Below are 23999 nucleotides of genomic sequence, written 5' to 3'. Positions count from 1 at the left end.
CCTTGAGAAGGAACTACATGTCCTTGACTATGCTTAATGACTAAACTATTATTATTTGGTCTCCTTTGACTTCCTTTGTTTCTGCATTTTCTCACTTCTCTGATTAAACTTATTCTTTGGCTAAATTTTTTCCACAGGCAAAAGGCAGGCAGAGGACATGGGGAAGAAGGACCATAGGGTCCTGTAAGGTTTCAATCTGTGAAATAGGTTAATAATACTTACCATGCAATGGTAATGGCTCAAAACTGACACATTCAGAATTACCTAGTAGAGCAGCTAGCACAAAGTAGGTACTCAAAATCACTCTTGTTTCCACTTCTCCATGTTTGAAAACCTAGTATTTTCTTATGCTTATGCTATAAGAAAACCTAGTGTTTTCTTATGCTTCCAGAAAGTCTACAGTTTTGTCCTTACTGTCTTAACTATTGGGTTGGCCAACAAGCTCGTTCGGGTTTTTCCATAAGATGTAACATCTTTTCTTATGGAAAATCCTGAACGAACTTTTTTGCCAACCCAATAATTAATATACAAATGAAGAACCAATATTTTAAAGTTTTCCTGTATAAATGATTTTCTTGTCAGTGAAGAGCAAAGAAGAAGGTAGATTAGAAATTTGAAAAATTGTCAATTTAATACATCAGGATAATCTAGGGCTACAGAGTCACAGATTTCTTGCTCTAAGTCTCTTCATTCTCTTAGCTTCTAAATCTCATTTTCCATCTTGCAAACTCATCTTTAAAAAGTGAACTCACAAATGATATAATGTATTAGTCAAGCTGCTCTCTTAGGCATTAAGTTGAGAAATGGAAACTCAAGCGTTGGAAAATGTATCCTCAGCATATACAGTTGTGTCCTTGGTGAAATATTTACCCATTCTCAATTTACAGTGTAATAAGCAAAAGACTAGTGCTCAAAGAGAATAAACAAGTCTCCAAGCTAGATTTTTCAATTTTTTATATTATTGTTCATGCACACTTATTTAAAAACAGAACATTTTATTTTAACATTGTTATTATTTTTCAATTCCAGCAGTGTGGTGTCCTGCTGGTTTTCTCACCTGATTGTCACAATTGGTTTCTGGTGTTGGGGAAGGGAAGGCAAACTATCATTTATGGACCTACAGTGTGTTGAAGGCTCTTTGCATTATCACATTTAATCCATTTGACCCTGAAGAGGACTGTGCAGACCTGCACAGTGTTGTCTGACTCCAGAGTCTGTGTTCTCCTGGTGGGAGAACACTTCATCATATTACCTCCAGAATTCCTTTGTGATCCTTGTCAGTACCTCTGGTGGAGCAAAGAAAACAGGAATGATTTCTTAGGAAGTGATATGAGTAATTTCAAGATCTTTTCAACCGTGACAATCCTCTCTTAAAATAGAAGAATGGAAATCCATTTGTCAGAGGAATTCTCTAGTTGAGAAGAGGCAGAAAGGTATAAAGGGAGTATGGTAGACTAGAAATAGGACCCCGGGATCTGGGTCCTGGTTTGGGATCTGGGGTAAATTCTAAACGCTTTCTGAGCCCTGATTTCCTCTTGTATTAAAACAAAGATTTGGAAACATAAATCTCTAACTTCCCTTCAAGCTCTAGGATCTCGTGGTCTAAACTGAGTCTTCTTATATGACTCTTGTTAATGGTGAAACAATTCAGGCTTAAGAACAGTTATGTTAAGTACACTAGCCTTTTAAGAGCTTAATTTTGGTTATGTATAATAATGGGTTTAACAAAAACCAGAAATGATGAAAGACGGGTAGCTGAAACCCTCATTTATCTTCTCCTGAGTCAAGGGGTTGGCAGTTTGCCAGACAAAGTTTATTTTCTAGCAACATGCCAGGAAAACAGCATGGGTTTGGTAGCCCAGAAGGTACAGCCACTTTGGGATTTTTTGCTTCCATACTGTAATCAGATTCTCCCAGTCCCAGTGGGCATGGCCTTAGAGTGAGTTGAGCAGTGGTCATCTCCTAAGTTTAAGCTGAGAACCATACGCTACAAGGTACCTCCTGCCCAGTGACTAATGAGTTGCATGAGTGGTTGTGGTTACTAGGAGGCAGAGGGGGGAATAATCCCTCAATGGTAAAGATGTTGGAGAAGGTTAGAGGTCATTCTGTAGAGGTAACTGGAAGGCTGAACCTTCTTTGAAGGTTGAATAGGACCCAGATAAATAGAGAAGCGTTGGGAGCTAATAGGGTAAAATGAGATAAAGAACGTAGAGCAGCTGAGAAAAATTTAATTTAGCACGGGCGACTCAGATACAGAGGCCTTCTGAACTAAACCCAGAATTTCTAGGCTCTAAAGAAATGTAGAGTTATGTGCATGAGTCACAGTAGACAGATTAACATTTTTTCAATTCCATTTCTTTACGTGAGTGACTTTGGTTCACTGACAATAAAGGTAATAACCAAATTGCTTATAAACTTTCTTTTTTCAAACTGATTTTACAGACACCACTCTGAAGAGGGTAACTTTGATACCTTCACAGGAATGTGCTTGCCTTTGACCAATTCGTTGGCATTAGGGTCTCCACAGAAAATAATGCTATTAAAAGTTTCATGTGGCAGTTGGATCTTGGATTTTTTTGGCATCAGCTGCCTCTATCAATTCATTACAAGGAAACCATGTTCTTCTTAAACTCTTTGAGCTTAAAGTACAAACTGTCCAATTGAATGAGATGTGTGGGACCATTTTCAAGTCTAGAAGCACTTTACAGTGCTCCTGAGTATATGGCATCCCATTGGGGTCATGTCATTCATCAACTGAGGATAATGACAAAAAATAGGGCTCTGATAGCTTCACTGTGGATAGGTCCAAGTACAATATCAACATCTTCCTCTGCCTGTTCACACATACCAGTCATAAAATAATTTGCATGTAAAATAGTATTTTTTTCTTTAAATCTATTTATTTATTTTTGGCTGCACTGGGCCTTCGTTGCTGCGCACTGGCTTTCTCTAGTTGCGGCAAGCGGGGGCTACTCTTCGCTGCTCTGCGTGGGCACGGGCTTGCACCGTGTGGAGCACGGGCTCTAGGTGCGTGGGCTTCAGTAGTTGTGGCACGTGGGCTCAATGGTTGTGGCTTGCAGGTTCTGGAGTGCAGGCTCTGTAGTTGTGGTGCACGGGCTTAGTTGCTCTGCGGCATGTGGGATCTTCCCGGACCGGGGCTCAAACCCGTGTCCTCCACATTGGCAGGTGGATTCTTAACCACTGCACCACGAGGGAAGTTCAAATAGTATTTTTTTCAAACTACTCCAATATCACAAGAATGATCTCCCTATGGAAACAGCAGTAAATAAGTATTATGTAGACACTATGGGCTTTAGTTTGGCGTCTTTGTTAATGTTAACATTCTATTTTTGTCATAGCTGATTTCTTCTAACTCTAGGCCAGTTAATATTCATGCATAATCTATGCCTTCTGAATTTGACTAGCTAAGGAGAACTTCCGGATTTTTTTTTTTTTTTTTTTGCCTATTTAAAAATCAAGATTTGTCATCAGTAACTTAGGGAAACTTTTCTCACAGATGTTTCCATCATATAAGATGCTAAAGTAGTATTTTAGAGCTTAAGAATTGGTCTTTGGAGCCAAAATTCTTTAGTTATTCAAAGAATCATGAAGTTTTCCCCTCCTTCCCTTCATCTTTCAACCACAACAAAACTTAGCATGGTATGTGTATACATTTTAGCAAGCAAGGCATGGGGGATTCGAGACAAATGATCTCCAAATCTCTGCCTTTAAGGAATGCAGAGTCTAAGAGAGTTAGACCTAAATAAGTAATCATGTAGACCACATGTCAGCTGAGTTACCCTGGCCATTAAGATTCAATGAGTTTGCTTCCAGTCCTAATCTATAAGCAGTGATAGCCTTCAGTCCCTCCCAATCCTTCCAAAAGAATTGTCTGTGGAGGAAGGAAAAGGGAGGAGGGGGGTGGTTAGGATGACACTTACATTCCCTCTCATCACTTCTGGCTGCATCTTGCTGTTCCATACATAACGTTCCTGCATCATATTGCCCAGGCTGTGGGACCTGACCCCTTTAGCCCCTGAAAACTTCAGGCACACAAGACATTTGTTTGTATAGTGGACTTTATCGAAAGTTTGAGATGATGGAGGGGTTTTACACTGTACATTCCATGTCCTCCTCTCTCTGTAAATACCCTATTTCTCCATCTTTCAGGCCCCCACCCTATTAACACAGAAGAGAGAAGCTTAACAGAATTGTAGAAAGTAAGGGATGAAACGAAGCATGAAGGATGAATAAACACTGGCCAGATTCTGGGGCACATCACAGCAGTGAGGGAACCTTTTCTTCCTTTAATTAGGGGGAGCCCTCCACCTTCTCCATCTCTGCTCCGTGCTCTCCTATCCATGGACTCTACAATGTGTCTGCCCAGCCACGACCAGCTACTCCTGCCTCACACTTCAGTGGTACCCGAAACTGTAGAGACTGAAATTTTCTATTTTGCTTCGTCTCTTCTCTAGTACCCATAAAGGAAAGGGAGCATTATAAAGAATTATTGATATTGAATTATGTCACTTCTTTTAGAAAGCAATCATGGCTGTTTTAAGTATTATATTTTTCCCTTTTAAAATTGCAATACAGTCTAATCTAATCCAGCCCTAGATCAAGGTGTTCATATTGCTCTCATACAAGGGATAATGGATTCTTTACTTCCCATCCTAAGCCGTGACTCTAAAAGTATAAACAGTAGTCATGTTCCATACCAGGAGCAGACTTCAATGACTACTAAAAAGTTCATCCTTAAATGAAAAATAAGTACTATTGAATACAGAATTCTATCACTGTTTAAATACTGTTATTTTGTTGCATCATAGTCAATAGATACTCATTCACCTCTTAACAATAGTGAAGGTAACTTTAAGTTAAAAAAAAAAAAAAGAGTTTTGTTTTCCAGGAATTAACATTCCAAAAGAAACTTGTTTTCTGGAGTAAATCTTCTTATAGATCAAAATGCCAGAATTGTAAAGTCAAAGGAATTAAAGAGAAAACTTGAGAACTGAATAGCTTACAATATCACTTCTCAAATATTCATGTTGTAAGGGCCACTTAAGAATGAAATGATAATGGAGACATACAAATCATTCCCTATCTTATTTTAGCCTTCAGGTTCAAACTTTTTATAGAACTGGTGAAGTGCTAGGTACTTCATTAATAGTTATCTTTTCACATAATACTGTTTACCCCACAAGTGGAAATACTTCTCAAGAGTGAAATGACCAAATTGAAGAAAAATATAAGTTTTAGAAAGGAACACATTTTAATGCATTATTTAAAGTTGTTTTTCATTCTAAATCATGTTAAGTTACTTTTAAAGATGGCCATCATCATTTCTTTCCTTCTGTGCACCTATGTGCCATTTCCACATCAGAAGATAGTCAAATTTGCCCTCCCTTGAATTTGGGCTTGGCATTAAGTTCTTATTTGACCAATAGACTAAGTTAGAAATAAAATCACAGCATGTCCAAGGTCATAAAAATTCCTACGCATTACACCTGGGTATCATGGAATACTCTTCTTGGGATGCTCTTGGAACCCACCTGCCATACTGTGAAAGGTCCAAGCCACATTGAAAGACCACATATGGAAGCTTCAGAAGACAGTGTTTTAGCTGAACTTCCTACCAATAGCTGGCCATATGATCCAGGTATCTTGTTTGTTGAGCCCATTTGAGCCTTCAGATGACCCCAGCCCCTGCTGCCATGTACCTGCATGGGAGGCCCTGAGCAAGAATCATCCAGTTGAGCCAGTCAACCTATAGAACCATAGAGATAATAATTAACTGTTTTAAGCTGCTAAATTTTATTTTATTTTAAAATTTTTATTGGAGTATAGTTCAGTTATACTGTTGTGTTAGTTTCAGGTGTACAGCAAAGTGAATCAGTTATACATATACATATATCCACTCTCTTTTTTTTTAGATTCTTTTCCCATATATGCCATTACAGAGTATTGAGTAGAGTTTCCTGTGCTACACAGCAGGTTATTATTAGTTATCTATTTTATGTATAATAGTATGTATGTGTCAATCCCAATCTACCAATTTATCCCCCGCCCTTATCCCCTGGTAACCGTAAGTTGGTTTTCTACATCTGTGACTAAATGTTAGGATGCTTTGTAATAGAGCAATAAATACCAAGAACAGAAATAAAAATGTTTTGAATAGTTCATTTATTCTTTTTTTTTTTTCCCCACTTTTTGCAAAGTCTTTATGAACCAGGTACAAAGCTAGGTGCTAGGGATTCAGAGATGAGTGAGATATAAGCTGTAAGGCCTAAGATATTTGCTTAAGGAACTTGGCACCTAGTTAGGGATACAGACAAATGAACAGAAAAATATTACACAATATGATGTATACTGCCATAAAAATGTGTGTGGCTCCTGTGGTATCACTTCACCTTGAGAAAACTAATCAGTTTTCTGGAAAGTGGGACATGAAAAATGAGCAGGAGATAACAAGGCATTTAGGTAGAGGGAACCACCTGAACACTAGCATGGAGAGAAGATGGCATGGGGAACCCTGCTGCAATTGAAAATAGTTCAGCAAGGCTGGGGCATAGATATGGGGGCTAAGTGGGAAGAGATGTGGTTGGAAAGATTGTCAGAGAGCTCAAAAATTTCCCGTGTTCTGTTGAAGGAGTTTGGATTTTATTCTTCAGTGCTAAATTCTAGCCATGTTGACCCTTCTGTTTTTTATTTTATCTAATTGTACTTCAATAATTAAAAAGTAATCGAACTCCTCTAGTGGCTGTATTGAAGGATTTTGAAGAGAGGCAGAGAGTCACATTATCCAATTTGTAATTCAAGATGATGGTATCAGATATAGATTGGTGGTGTGGTAGAGAAGGCAGGATTATATGTAGAGAGACTATTTAAGAGTCTGTTCTAGTAACTTAGGCATAACAGTGGGGGGTGAGAGTGTAGAGAAGGAGAGGGATACAGGATATGCTAAGCAAGTAGAACTTGGATGTTGAATTTGATAAGACAAGGGAGAGGGAGGAATCCAAAACAAGTTCCAGGTTTCTAACTTGGGCAAATGAGTAGATGATGATGTCATTCACTGAGGTGTGGTGAGGGGATAATGGTGAACAGTTTTGAATGTATTGGATTTAAAGCATATATTGGGCATTCACGTGGAGATGTACAGTAGAAAGTTGGATGCATAGTTCTATAGAGTAGAAGAGGAATCCAAGTTGAAGGTCTAGTTTAGAAGATCATCAGTATACAGAAAGGGCCTGAAGCCATGGATGTGAGTGAGCACTGAAGAGAAATGTGCACTATGTTAATAGAGTTTAAGCATGGAACTTTGGGGAATGGCAGTATTTAAGGGATAGTTAGAAGTCTGTAATGGGAATTGAGAAGAAGTAGGAAGATAGGTATGAGGAAATCATGTATAAAAAGCTAAGGAGAAGAGAGTTACCAAAGGAAAGAGGTGATGAGTGATTGGATTGATCCAGTGGTATGATTTTCCGGGCAGGTGCAATGGATTCATAAATTGGCATGGGAGTTGAGACTATTAACCAAAGAGTAGTGAGAGTTTTAGATCACAGAATCTAAGCAAGGATCAGAGGGCTCATTGAGGTGGAAGAATGTGTATTAAAAAGAGAAAGCTGGAAGGATTGTGGTCAGAAAGAGATGCTGTTCAGATTAGGGATGAGCTGGATTTTCCCTATGGACATGAAATACACACAGGATGATGTAGGACTTCTGAAGAGATTGTAAGATATCAATTGGATGACATTCTTGTATCAGGAGGTAAGAAGACTCCATAGATGAAAAGCGTGGAGAATGACATAGCTGCACTGCATGAGCCACAGTGGAAGAGATAAAGAAATGATATAGAGAAGGGATTGATTAACTCTGAGGCATGGAGTGGGTAGTAGCTGAGTGGGGCTTTTCAGGATCAATACGAGTTCTCCAGGCAGATGAGGAAGATTAGTGAGGGCATTTCAGATAAAATCAATAACAGCTGCCACGGTTTAAATTCTTTTTCAGCACAATATCTCCCAGGAGCTATACCCCATATATGTATACCCTACTTCCTACTTTCCCTCTTTTTTTTTTCCAGACTATGACCATTCTGGAAATGAAATCTTATGGAATTAAAATAATCCTATATCCTGGATACCCAAGCAGGTTTTACTTAAGATGTGCCCAATTTTGCCATTTGTACAGTCTGGAAAACCCTGTTATCATTATTTTTCAAGGAAAAATGGTAAAAGTTAAAGATAATTCTGTGGAGCTCTTAATATATCTTTGAAGAAGTGCCACTTTTATGACTTTGCAGGAATTGATATCCTAGAATCCATTATTTCTCCATGACCCATATTCTCTTTCTATTCTTCTTTGGGAATGAGTGTAATTTTAGGAAGATCATGGCCTTAAAGGCAAGACAGAACTGGTATTGATTCTTGCTAACAACATATACAACCTGTGTGATATTTAGCACTTAACTTTTCTGAGTTGCCATTTCCTCCTCTGTGAAATATGGATAACATGCCTATCTCCCAGACTTATGAGGATAAAATGAGATCATGTCAATAAGATATATGACATGAGTAGATGCTCAGTAAGTTTATTCTTCCTGGCTCTCTCTCAATCACCCTTGCTTCTCCCAACTCTTTTCCTGTGCCAATTTCTTTCAAGCACTTAGATGCTGACCTTTTCTTTATCTTAATCCATTGACTCCTCTATAGTTCTCTATCTTCTACCTGCCACAACCTCACAGAAATGCATCACAGTTTCCTGAAATCAAGTAACTTTCCTAGAATCTTGACTTCCAGCAGTCAACACCAAAAGAAAAAGAAAGATCCAAGACAAAAAGGAGTGGAGGGGGATAATCTCTTTTATACTGAATGGTTTTAAGAATGGAATCTTGGAGACAAGGGCAGAACATGATCATGGAATGGAAAACAAAGAGAACAAATACAAGAATGTAGAAGAGACACCTTAACAGTAAAACTCAGAGCGGCAAAGGATCCTGCCATGTTTGGCTGAAGTTGAGTGATACCTGATGACAGTTTGTTTGTACTCTAACAACATTTCTGAAACTAATGTTCTTTAAATAGGAGGAGCAAAATCTTTTAATAATGAAATAGTGGTTTGTCACATGCTCTTTTTATATTTTCATCAAAATGAAATCCATATTTTTTCTTTGAATTTAATTTTTGTTAGTTTGATTAACATGTGTCTCGGCATGTTTTTCCTTGGGTTTATCCTGAATGGGAGTCTCTGCACTTCCTGGACTTGACTTTTTCCTTTCCTATCTTAGGGAAGTTTTTGACTATAATCTCTTCAAATATTTTCTCAGACGCTTTCTCTTTCTTTTCTTCTTCAGGGCCCCCTATAATGCAAATGTTTGTGAATATAATGTTGTCCCAGAGGTCTCTGAGACTGTCCTATTTTTTTTTTCATTCTTTTTTCTTTATTCTGCTCCTCAGCCATTATTTCCACCATTGTATCTTCCAGGTCGCTTATTTGTTTTTGTGTCTCAGTTATTCAGTTATTGATTCCTTCTGGTGTATTTTTCATTTCAGTTGTTGAGTTGTTTATCACTGTCTGTTTGTTCTTTAGTTCTTCTAGGTCCTTGTTAAACATGTCTTGTATTTTATTGATCTGTGCCTCCATTCTATTTCCAAGATTTTAGATCATCCTTACTATCATTATTATGAATTCTTTTTCAGGTAGGTTGTCTATTTCCTCTTCATTTTTTTGGTCTTGTAGGTTTTTATCTTGTTCCTTCATCTGTAACATAATTTTTTCATCTCATTTTTTTAATGGGTGGAGCTGTATTCCTATTTTGTTGGTTGTTTGGCCTGAGGCGTCCAGCACTGGAGTTTGCAGGCAGTTGGGTGGAGCTGGATCTTGGTGCCAAGATGAGGATCTCTGGGAGACCTCACATTGAGTAATTTTCCCTGAGTCTGAGGTTCTCAATTAGTCCAGTGGTTTGGACTCAGCACTCCCACCACAGGAGCTCAGGCCTGACCCCTGGCCCCATTGTGTGGGGATTCCTCCAGTCCCCTTAGGTGTCTGAGGCCCCCCACCAATGCCTGGTAGGTGCCCTAGTTGTAAGGAGACATGAACTCCACATCCTCCTACTCTGCCATCTTGACTCTTCCCCTGCCAGCCTTGTTTTATATTTTATCTCCTACAGAGGTTTTCATCCAAGAAAAACTGGGACTCTTGAACCAGTTCCCTATTTATACTTTCTGAATAGAGTAACACATTGTCTTTAGGTGAATGATGCTCTCTGGGTTGTGCAACACAGTTTCCTGGAGAATCACCGAGGCTGGTCTGGGTCTTGAGACACAGGACACTTAAATCTTCAGAGCTGCCAAACTTCAGTGGCTCCTTCACCTTTTCCTGTTAATGGTTATACAGCATGGTGCACATTTCTATTCAACTATGCAGGAACAGCAGAAAAAGAAGTTTGTAATATAGCTGATAAGTCCCTCAAAACAGGTAATTCATAAAAGAAGAAATATAAATAGAACCTATGAGAGGATATTCAATGAACCTATGAGAGGATATTCTGTCTCTCTGGTAATGAAAGCAATGCCAACTAAAACAGCAAGGATGAGCCATTTAAACTGATAGCATAGAATAGTAACCATCATTGGCATGAATGTGAAGGAGGCCTGGAAGAGAACAGACCCCAATGGCAATGCTGGTTATTACTGGACAACGTGACCATGGATGATTTTCTCTTTGTTTTTTATGTATGTCTGAATGCCTTCCTATCTGCCCACCCCTCCCAATAGATACACTCACATAATAATCGTGTCTAATTGAGAAATTAAATAGGGAAATGATCTAATATAATGTATGTTTAAAACTTTTAAAAGAAAAATGTTAACTATGCACCAAAGTAGAGAGAACAATTTAAATATCCCTCCTGAGTACCCACCTCAAGATTTGATAGTTAGTCAATATTTTTGCCTGTCTTCCCTCCTCTCCTCCTTCCATTCTTCCTTTCCCTTCCTTCTTTCCTTCCTTTTCCCCTAATTTATTATTCCTTTCCTTTCTTATTTTTTTTCCCTTTTGGTGCTTTATTAAAGCAAATCTGTCTCACGTCATCTTAACTGTATATATTTCAATATATATTCCTTTTACTTTTTAAATTTTAAAATTATTTTTAAAATTGTTATTTTGTATTGGAGTATAGTTGATTTGCAATGTTATGTTAGTTTTAGGTACATAGCAAAGTGATTCAGTTATATATATATACATACATCTATTCTTTTTCATATTCTTTTCCCATATAGGTTATTACAGAATATTGAGTAGAGTTCCCTGTGCTATACAGTAGGTCTTTGTTGATTATCTGGTTTTTTAAATGTAAATTTATTTATTTATCTGTGGCTGCATTGGGTCTGTTTTGCTGCGCATAGGCTTTCTCTAGTTGCAGCGAGTGGGGGCGACTCTTTGTTGTGGTGTGCAGGCTTCTCATTGCAGTGGCTTCTCTTGTTGCAGAGCACAGGCTCTAGGTGCGCAGGCTTCAGTAGTTGTGGTGCACAGGCTCAGTAGTTGTGGCTCATGGGCTCTACAGCACAGGCTCAGTAGTTATGGCACATGGGCTTAGTTGCTTTGTGGCATGTGGGATCTTCCTTGACAAGGGCTTGAATCCGTGTCCCCTGCATTGGCAGGCAGATTCTTAACCACTACGTCACCAGAGAAGTCCCTATCTCTTTTATATGTCGTAGTGTGTATATGTTAACCCCAAATGAGGAGTTTGGGATTAAGGTAGGATCTTTTTTTTGTCTTTTGAACTTTTTTACTATGATTTTTTTTTTGCCATACAAACATCTTAATTTTTAAAAAATTTTTTATTGGAGTATAGTTGATTTACAATGTTGTATTAGTTTCTGATGTGCAGCAAAGTGAATCAGTTACATATACATATATCCACTCTTTTTTAGATTCTTTTCCCATATAAGCCATTACAGAGTATTGTGTAGAGTTCCCTGTGCTTATTATTCTTTTTTTTTTTAACATCTTTATTGGGGTATAATTGCTTTACAATGGTGTGTTAGTTTCTGTATATATTCTTTTTAAAAGGGGTATTTTCTTACATAACCACAATTCTGTTATCATGCCTGACAAAATTAACAAAAATTCATTAGTAACATCTAATTCTAAATGTACTTTAACATTTCCCCAATTATCTAAAAAAAGAGTTTTACATGGATTTATTTGGATCAGGACACAAATGAGGTCCAATCATTGCAGCATTTGATTATAATGCCTTTTAAGTCTCTTTTAATTTGTAAGAGACCCCACTCCTCCCCCCTTTTTTTTCCCGCTCTTTGAATTGTTGAATAAACTAGGTTAGTTGTCCTGTAAATTGTACCAAATTCTTAATTTGTCTATTTGTTCTACTGCTCTGCAAACTAAAGGTTAGACCTAAATGTTGATTAAATTCAGGTTTCACATTTTTTGGCAAGAATATTTCATAAGTGGTGCAGTGTATTTCTTATTGCATTACATCATGCAGTACATAATGTCTGGTTGTCTCATTTTAAGACATGCTAAAATTGATCAGTGGGTTCACATGGGGTAGCCTGATCCTTTCACTGTGAAGGTCCTTATCATCCTCTCCTAATGGCTTTAGCATCTGTTGATGTTCATTGCCTGAATCAATTACTTCATTAGTGGTTGCAAATGGTGATGTTTTGATTTTATTAATCCTTATACATTTAATAACTACAATTCTTCTCTAAATGTACAAAGTGTCTCATCAACTAGGACTTTTTTGATTATTCTGAAATGTAGTTATACAGAACAGTTAAGATAAGTGCATATTCCCTACCTTTGTCCACTCCAAAATTCTAGAAGCAATGACAAACAAGTGTCAAGAAATATTCATAATGTCCAGGTTGCGGCCTGTAAGTAACATTATACCCTCAAAGGAGCCAGGGTTTTGTGGAGAAAGGGCTGATTCCAAGTCTGAGGCTGGAAATAAGCAAGATGATGATAAGCCTTGTGGTACCAATAAAAAAAGAATCTATCAAAAAAAGGGGGCAGGGCTGTGTCATAAAGATCTAATTTGATGTAGGAGATAGTATGAGGGAGCTCCCACAGGTGTAAGATGGGGCAATTTGAGAATCAAAAACAATAGCAACTGCAATTGACTGACTCATATTGAACATATTTTAAAAGTCTGTGAGTTCATAATGATACAAACAAACAAAAAAAACATGCAGAGAATCACAAACCACCAACCGAAACAAAAATCTATACATTGGTAGCCACTGCAGGAAAGTAGGACACAGACCACTTAACTCTGAAAATTAATAAATTAGAGAGAAAGAATGATTATGTTTTAAAAGATCAGCATGACTGCTGTGTGAAGAGAAGACTGTTGGAAGACAAGAGCGGAAATATAGAACTTGCACTGAAATCCAGGGACTGTGCAAATTGCCAGGAATATATAGATAAAAGAGCTAGTCCCTGACCTCCTGGAGCTCCCATTTCTGGTAGGCTGGATTGCCTTTTAACCAGGCAATTGTAATCACGTGGGATATGTATAGTAATAGGGGCAAGCAGAGGTGCCACTGGAATACACAGGGAGGGTATCAAGCCACGCTGGGAGCTCTAATCCAGAGGAAATGACACCCAAGCTGAGTCTCACAGGTTGAGCCAGAAATAAAAAGTTGTCCTGCCTCAAAGCAACTCCAGAGCCAGTTGAAGCCTGATGGAACTGAGCCAGCAGTGGTCAGTACTAACTCAGAACCTGCATAGGATTAACCTGGCAGGAGGAAGAAGGGAGCACTAAGTCCAGCAGAGAAGGGAGTAGGGAAGATGGGCCAAAATTTGACCCAGCCTAGCCACAGAAAGGATAAGGCTCAGCTCTCTTTTTTATTTATCTTCATGTCTCTATTATATGATCATTGCTTGTAATTGGGAAAGAGATGCCAGCTGGGAGAGACGAGAGGAGAACTAAGGGGAAAGATAAGGATGGGGTGGTAAATAGGAATGAAGAACAAATCACAGCTGTACTACATGGAAGACGAATTATACTATGTGCTGAGCTACACCACAGGAAAAGAGATGCCGTGTGTAATAGCTAAGATATGCCATGTTAAAGTCTTAAGCACTAGAGATGATATAAACATGGAAGACTCAAAAGCACATTAAGAGATAACTAGTCAGATAGAGGCAAGAAACGGAGACAGTCAGACTCAGGCTCTGGAATATCAGGAAGATGATGTCAGAATAGACCCACAGTACCCAGAGGGTCCGCAAATGTCACAAATCCTCAGGAATGGACTGAATCAACCCTACCCACAGCAGGGTGAATTATGGACTGACTCTATATGAACAAAAGTACAGGGAAGAGTTACAAACCAGTATCAAGCTGAAGTGGAAGGTTTAAGCAAATATTTCAAATAATCACAATAACATTCAGTTCTGGCAAGAGTGCAGTACAACTGGTCCTTTCATATACTGCTAGTGAGAATTAAATCAGTATAGTCTTCCTGGAAAACAATTTAACAGTATGTTTAAGATCCTTAAAATGTTCTTATAGTTTGACCCAGAAATTGTACCTTTGAAAAATCTATTATCAGGAAAAAAATCCAAAATATATACAAGGATATACACACAAAGTATATCAGAATATTAGTATACAGAAAAATTAAAAATCTAAATTTCCACCAATAGGGGAATGATTAAGTGTGGCATATTTATAAATGGGCTATCATGCATGCACTAAATGTTTCCAAAGTTTTTAGTAACATGGGGAATATTTATTATTGGAGAGTAAGTTAGAAAGTAGAAAATAAAGCTTACATATTTTTTAGTTTTTAAAATCCTATAGAAAATATATCTATAAGTTGGGAAATACAACAATATTATCTGTAATCAGTATGTGTTACTTTTAGAAGCTTTATTGAGGTATAGTTTACATACAGTAAAATTCACCACTTTAAATGTACAATTTGATGAGATTTAACAAATGTTTATCTCCATGTAACCACTGCCACAACCAAGGTATAGAATATTTCGGTTACACTAAAATATTTCCTTGTGCCCCTTTGCATTCCCTTCCTCTAACTCCCTGCCCCCATTTGCTTTCTGTCACTATTTGGTTTTGCCTTTTCTAACATTTCATGTAAACAAAATTGTATACTGTATAGGCTTCTGTGTCTAGCATAATTACTTCTGCAATTCTATGTTGTTGGATGTATCATCACTTTGTTTCTTTGTGTTTCTGAGTGGTGGTCTATTACACAGATGAATTACAATTTGGTTTTTTATTCACCAGTTATTGGATATTTGAGTTGTTTCAAGTTTCTTACCATCATGAATAAAGGTGCTATGAACATTTGTATACAAGTCTTTGTGTGGACATATTTTTCATTTCTCTTGGGTAAATATGTAGGAATGGAATTAGTAGATTATTTGGTAAGTGTAAGCTTTGTAAGGAACTGCCAAAATCTTTTTCAAAGTGGCTGTTCCTTTTGTAATGCATGAGAGTTCCAGTTGTTCCATATCCTCACCAACACTTGGAATTGTTAATTGTTTTAATTTTAGCCAATCTAGTGGGTTCGAAGTGGTAACTCAATGTGGTTTTAATATGTTTTCCTAATGACTAATGATTTTGAGCATCTTTTTGTGCACTTCTAAGAAATCTGTGTATCTTCTTTGGTGAAGTCTATTCAAATCTCATCTTCCTGTTATTTATTGGGTTGTTTTCTTCTTCTTGTTGTTAGTGTTCTTTATATATTCTGGATATATAAAAGGTTATTTATTGGATATACATTTTGCAAATATTTTTCCCAGTCTGTGACTTTTCATTTTCTGAAGTGTCTTTTGAAGAGAAAAACTTAAATTTTGATAAAATCCAACTTATCAATTTTTTTCTCTTATAGTTCATACTTTCTGTGTCCTATTTTGGAAATCTTTGCCTAAGTCTAAATTACCAAGATTTTTTTTCTTTCTATTCTTCTAGAACTTTTATAGTTCTAGCTTTTATGTTTATATTTAGATCTATGACCCATTTCAAGTTAATTTTTGTATATGGAGTGAAATAAGGGTTTTTGTAGATGCCTTTTTATCACGTTGAGGACGCACCCTTCTATTCTTTGTTTCCCGAGAGTTTTTATCATGTGTGGGGTATTGAATTTTATAAAATGCTTTTTCTGAAACTATTGAGATGATTATTTATTTGACTTTTCTTAATTTTATCTATGAACATGGTAAATTACATTGATTACTTTTGACTATAAAAGTGACCACTAAATTCAATTTTTCATGATGTATTATCATTTTTATATGCTTTGAAATTTGATTTTCTAAAAAGTTGCTGAGAATTTTCCCATCTATGTTATGAAGTCAATCAATCTGTACTTTTTTTTTTCCCTCATAGTTTACTTTAATGGTTTTGATTTTGGGACAGTATTAGATTTAAAAGGAGTTGAGATGTGTTCCTCTTTTTATTTTCTGTAATAGTTTGTGTAAAATTAACTTTATTTCTTCAAGAAATAGTTTGTAGAATTAATCCATGAAATCATCTGGGCCTGGAGTTTTCTTTGGGGAAGGATTTTTAAAGATAAATTCAATTTCCTTCATACATAAAAAGTTATTTGTGTTATCTCTTCTTGTTGTTGAGTGAACTGGGATTATTTGCTTTTTTAAAGAATTTTTTCAGTTTAATCTAAGTTATTGAATTTATTGGCATAAAGCTGTTTATATAACCTTACTATTCTTTTAATGTCTATAAGAAGTATAGCAATGTTTCCTCTCCTGTTGATATCATCAAAATGTATCTCTTTTTGCTTCCTGATCAGTTTGGCTAGAGGTTTATCAGTTTTAATGACTATTGTTTTTATCTAGTTTTCTATTTTCTATTTTTTTTTCTGTTTTTTATTATTTCATGCCTACTACTTACTTTGGGTTTAAATTGCATTATTTTAATCAGAAAAATCAATAAACAAAAACCAAATAAGACACCAAAGACACACTAAAATTATCTTTTTGAGGGGTATACAAGTAAAAAAAATCAGTTTGAGTGGAAGGCTAGAGACTCTCCCAATCATCGAGGATTACCAGCAATTCAATTAAATCAAATAAGTCACTATTTGCTTTCCTATAGAAAAAATGCTAGAGAATTATTGCGATTGGTACAGGGGACAAAAAAAACTAATTTATTTTAATTTCTCATGTTAATTAATATACTGTATACTCTTGATATATCTCATAAAAATATTTTGCTTTGCTCAATTTAGAAAAAAAGAATAGGGAATATTTTTTTTATCACTTACCGCTTGAGAATATCTTGACAAAAACTGATGAACAACTGTGAAGTGCCCTGTGAATACAGCTTTGAAATGTAGTTGCCAATATGCTAATTAGGAATTCATCAGGAGTGTCGAGATTGGTTCAAGATGGCGGAGTAGAAGGACGTGATCTCACTCTCTCTTGTGAGAGCATCGGAATCACAACTAACCGCTGAACAATCATCAACAGGAAGACACTGGAACCCTTGCGAGAGCATCGGAATCACAACTAACTACTGAACAATCACTGACAGGAAGACACTGGAACTCACCTAAAATGATATCCCACATGCAAAGACTAAGGAGAAGCCACAATGAAATGGTAGGAGGGGCGCAATCACAATAAAATCAAATCCCGTAACTGCCGGTTGGGTGACTCACAAACTGGAGAACACTTATACCACAGAAGTCCACACACTGGAGTGAAGGTTCTGAGCACAACATCAGGCTTCCCAACCTGGGGGTCCGGCAATGGGAGGAGGAATTCCTAGAGAATCAGACTTTGAAGGTTAGTGGGATTTGATTGCAGGACTTTGACAAGACTCGGGGAAACAGAGACTCCACTCTTGGAGGGCACACTCAAAATAGTGTGTGCATCAGGACCCAGGGGAAGGAGCAGTGACCCCGTAGGAGACTGAACCAGACTTACTTGCAAGTGTTGGAGGGTCTCCTGCAGAGGCGGGGGGTGTCTGTGACTAACCTTGAGGACAAGGACACTGGCAGCAGAAGTTCTAGGAAGTAATCCTTGGTATGAGCCCTCCCAGAGTCCGCCATTAGCACCACCAAAGAGCTGGGTAGTCTTCAGTGTTGGGTTGCCTCAGGCCAAACAACCAACAGGGAGGGAACCCAGCCCCACACATCAGCAGACAAGCAGATTGAAGTTTTACTGAGCTCTGCCACCAGAGCAACAGCCAGCTCTACCCAGAACCTTTCCCTCCAATCAGGAAACATGCACAAGCCTCTTAGAGAGCCTCATCCACTTATTAGCTGGACAGCAGAAGCAAGAAGAACCAAAATCCTGTAGCCTGTGAAACAAAAACCACATTCAAAGAAAGAAAGACAAGATGAAAAGGCAGAAGGCTTTGTACCAGATGAAGGAACAAGATGAAACCCCAGAAAACCAAATAAATGAAGTGGAGATAGACAAACTTCCAGAAAAAGAATTCAGAATAATGACAGTGAAGTTGATCCAGGACCTTGGAAAAAGAATGGAGGCAAAGATCGAGAGGAAGCAAGAAATATTTAAAAAGACCTAGAAGAATTAAGGAACAAACAAAAAGAGACGAATAATACAATAACTGAAATGCAAAGTACACTAGAAGGAACCAATAGCAGAATAACTGAGGCAGAAGAACGTAAAAGTGACCTGGAAGACAGAATGGTGGAATTCACTGCTGCAGAACAGAATAAAGAAAAAATAATGAAAAGAAATGAAGACAACCTAAGAGACCTCTGAGACAATATTAAATGCAACAACATTCACATTATAGGGGTCGCAGAAGGAGAAGAGAGAGAGAAAGACCTGAGAAAATATTTGAAGAGATTATAATGGAAAAATTCCCTAACATGGGAAAGGAAATAGCCACCCAAGTCCAGGAAGCCCAGAGAGTCCCCCACAGGATAAATCCAAGGAGAAACACACCAAGACACATATAAATCAAACTATCAAAAATTAAATACAAAGAAAAAATATTAAGAGCAGCAGGAAAAAACAACAAATAACATACGAGGGAATCCCCATAAGGTTAACAGCTGATTTCTCAGCAGAAACTCTACAAGCCAGAAGGGAGTGGCATGACATATTTAAAGTGATGAAAGGGAAGAACCTACAACCAATATTACTCTACCCAGCAAGGATCTCTTTCAGATTTGATGAAGAAATCGAAAGCGTTACAGATAAGCAAAAGCTAAGAGAATTTCAGCACCACCAAACCAGTTCTACAACAAATACTAAAGGGAATTCTCTAAGTGGGAAATACAAGAGAAAAAAAGGACCTACAAAAACAAACCCAAAACAATTAATAAAATGGTAATGGGAACATACATATCGATAATTACCTTAAACGTGAATGGATTAAATGCTCCAACCAAAAGACACATGCTTGCTGAATGGATACAAAAACAAGACCCATATATATGCTGTCTACAGAGGACCCACTTCAGACCTAGGGACACATACAGACTGAAAGTGAGGGGATGGAAAAAGATATTGCATGCAAATGGAAATCAAAAGAAAGCTGGAGTAGCAGTACTCATATCAGATAAAATAGACTTTAAAATAAACAATGCTACAAGAGACAAGGAAAGACACTACATAATGATCAAGGGACCATTCCAAGAAGAAGATATAACAATTATAAATATATACGCACCCAACATAGGAGCACCTCAATACATAAGGCAACTGCTAACAGCTATAAAAGAGGAAATTGACAGTAACACAATAATAGTGGGGGACTTTAACACCTCACTTACACCAATGGACAGATCATCCAAACAGAAAACTAATAGGGAAACACAAGCTTTAAATGACACAATAGACCAGATAGATTTAATTGATATTTGTAGGACATTCCATCCAAACACAGCAGATTACACTTTCTTCTCAAGTGAACACGGAACATTCTTCAGGATAGATCACATCTTGGGTCACAAATCAAGCCTCAGTAAATTTAAGAGACTTGAAATTATATTAAGCATCTGTTCTGACCACAACATTATGAGATTAGAAATCAAATACAGGGGAAAAAACGTAAAAAACACAAACACATGGAGGCTAAACAATATGTTACAAAATTACCAAGAGAGCACTGAAGAAATCAAAGAGGAAATCAAAAAATACCTAGAGACAAACGACAATCCAAAATCTAAAGATGCAGCAAAAGCAGTTCTAAGAGGGAAGTTTATAGCAATAAAAGCTTACCTCAAGACAAGAAAAATCTCAAATAAACAATCTAACCTTAAACCTAAAGGAACTAGAGAAAGCAGAACAAACAAGACCCAAAGTTAGCAGAAGGAGAGAAATCATAAAGATCAGAGCAGAAATGAATGAATTAGAAACAAAGAAAACAGTAGCAAAGATCAATAAAACTGAAAGCTTGTTCTGTGAGAAGATAAACAAAATTGACAGACCATTAGTCAGACTCATAAAGAAAAAGAGGGAGAGGACTCAAATCAATAAAATTAGAAATGATAAAGGAGAAGTTACAACAGACACTGCAGAAATACATAGCACCCTAAGAGACTACTACAAGCATTTCTATGTCAATAAAATGGACAACCTGGAAGAAATGGACAAATTCTTAGAAAGGTATAACCCTCCACGACTGAATCAGGAAGAAATAGAAAATATGGACAGACCAATCACAAGCAATGAAATTGAAACTGTGATTAAAAATCTTCCAACAAACAAAGGTGCAGGACCAGATGGCTTCACAGGTGAATCCTATGAAACATTTAGGGAAGAGCTAACACCCATCCTTCTCAAACTCTCCTAAAAAATTGCAGAGGAAGGAACACTCCCAAACTCATTCTATGAGGCCACCATCACCCTGATACCAAAACCAGACAAAGATACTACAAAAAAAGAAAATTACAGAACAATATCACTAATGAATATAGATACAAAAATCCCGAACAAAATACTAGCAAACAGAATCCAACAACACATTAAAAGGTTCATACACCATGATCAAGTGAGGTTTATCCCAGGGCTGCAAGGATTCTTCAATATAGGCAAATCAGTCAATGTGATACACCATATTAAAAAATTGAAGAATAAAAACCAAATGATCATCTCAATAGATGCAGAAAAAGCTTTTGACAAAACTCAACACCCATTTATGATAAAAACTCTCCAGAAAGTAGGCATAGAGGGAACCTACCTCAGCATAATAAAGGCCATATACAACAAACCCACAGCCAACATCATTCTCAATGGTGAAAAACTGAAAGCATTTCCTCTAAGATCAGGAACAAGATCAGGCTGTCCACTCTCACCATTATTATTCAACATAGTTTTGGAAGTCATAGCCATGGCAATCAGAGAAGAAAAAGAAATAAAAGAATACAAACTGGAAAAGAAGAAGTAAAACTGTCACTGTTTGCAGATGACATGATACTACAAATGGAGAAACCTAAGGAGGCCACCAGAAAGCTACTAGAGCTAATGAATGAATTTGGTAAAGTTGCAGGATACAAAATTAATGCACAGAAATCTCTTGCATTCCTATACACTAATGATGAAAAATCTGAAAGAAAAATTAAGGAAACACTCCCATTTACCTTTGCAACAAAACAAATAAAATACCTAAGAATAAACCTACCTAGGGAGACAAAAGACCTGTATGCAGAAATCTGTAAGACACTGATGAAAGAAATTAAAGATGATACAAACAGATGGAGAGATATACCAAGTTCTTGGATTGGAAGAATCAATATTGTGAAAATGACTCTACTACCCAAAGCAATCTATAGATTCAATGCAATCCCTATCAAATTACCAGTGACATTTTTTACAGAACTAGAATAAAAAATCTTAAAATTTGTATGGAGACACAAAAAACCCCAAATAGCCAAAGCAGTCTTGAGGGGAAAAAATGGAGCTGGAGGAATCAGACTCCCTGGGTTCAGACTATACTACAAAGCTACAGTAATCAAGACAATATGGTACTGGCACAAAAACAGAAATATAAATCAATGGAAGAGGATAGAAAACCCAGAGATAAACCCACACTCCTATGGTCAACTAATCTATGACAAAGAAGTCAAGGATATACAATGGAGAAAAGACCGTCTCTTCAATAAGTGGTGCTGGGAAAACTGGACAGCTACATGTAAAATAATGAAATTACAACACTCCCTAACACCATACACAAAAATAAACTCAAAATGGATTAGAGACCTAAATGTAAGACTGGACACTCTAAACCTCCTAGAGGAAAACATAGGAAGAACACTCTTTGACATAAATCACAGCAAGATCTTTTTTGATCTACCTCCTAGTGTAATGGAAATAAAAACAAAAATAAACAAATGGGACCTAATGAAACTTTAAATCTTTTGCAAAGCAAAGGAAACTACAAACAAGATGAAGCGACAACCCTCAGAATGGGAGAAAACTTTTGCAAATGAAACAACAGACAAAGGATTAATCTCCAAAATATAAAACAGCTCATGCAGTTCAATATTAAAAAAACAACCCAATCCAAAAATGGGAAGAAGATCTAAATAGACATTTCTTCAAGCAGACATACAGGTGGTCAAGACACACATGAAAAGCTGCTCAACGTCACTAATTATTAGAGAAATGCAAATCAAAACTACAATGAAGTATCACCTCACACCAGTTAGAATGGGCATCATCAGAAAATCTACAAATAACAAATGCTGGAGAGGGTGTGGAGAAAAGGGAACTCTCTTTCACTGTTGGTGGGAATGTAAATTGATACAGCCGCTATGGAGAACATCATGGAGGTTCCCTAAAAAACTAAAAATAGAATTACCATATGATCCAGCAATCCCACTACTGGGTATATACCCAGAGAAAACCGTAATTCCAAAAAACACACGCATCCCAATGTTCATCACAGCACTATTTACAATAGCCAGGTCATGGAAGCAACCTAAATGCCCATCAACAGACAAATGGATAAAGAAGATGTGGTACATATATACAATGGAATATTACTCAACCATAAAATGGAACAAAATTGGGTTATTTGTAGAGATGTGAATGAATCTAGAGACTGTCATACAGAGTGAAGTAAGTCAGAAAGAGGAAAACAAATATTGTATATTAATGCATATATGTGGAACCTAGAAAAATGGTACCGATGAACCAGTTTGCAGGGCAGAAATTGAGACACATACGTAGAGGACAAACATAGGGACACCAAGGAGGGAAAGCGGCTGTGGAGGGGTGGTGGTGTGATGAAATGGGGATTGGGATTGACATATATACACTAATATGTATGAAATGGATAACTAATAAGAACCTGCTGTATAAAAAAATAAATAAAATTAAATTTAAAGAAAAAAAGAATTCATCAAGAGTGTCAACATATTGACGTTTAGAGTCTGAAATTTACCTAAGAATATTTGTTTCATAATTGAGTTGCTGTTGTCATTGTCATCCACAGCAACAAATGTTTATAGGATGTCTGCCTGTGCAGGGCACTGGGTTAGCAAATATGTCCCTGTTCTCAAAGAATTCATATTTTCATTGGGAAATGGAGGCAGCGGAAGGGCTGTGCAATACCCCCGGTATAAAGAGCTCGAGCTAGAGTGGCAGTAGTCAGATTGGAAAGGAAAATGTGTAAAACACTTTCCCAATGACTTGGAAAGGTATGATTTCAACACATTTTTACAAAATTAAAATGTTATTGATCTTAAATAAAAGGAAAAGTCAGGAGGATTTTGCATGTATAGATAAGAAGCATGACAGACAAGGAAGAAAAAAAGATGATTCAAATATTTTACCATTGAGTAATTTAGACAATGACACACCATGAAAATAGGGAAATCTGGCAGGGATGGGCTGATTGGGGAAGAAAAGTAATATATTTGGGGTAGGTTGGGGTAAGTTGAGTTTGAAGAGCAGGCAAGTCATCCAGGCAGAGATATCTAGCACAGGAATCAATATAGCATTGAAACTTACAAGGAACTGTGAATGGAAGATGTAAGTGGAGGTCAAGGTTAAGACTCTTT

Source organism: Delphinus delphis, chromosome 1 (genome assembly GCF_949987515.2).
Source record: "Delphinus delphis chromosome 1, mDelDel1.2, whole genome shotgun sequence".
Lineage (NCBI taxonomy): Eukaryota > Metazoa > Chordata > Mammalia > Artiodactyla > Delphinidae > Delphinus > Delphinus delphis.
This window is presented reverse-complemented; position numbering follows the sequence as displayed.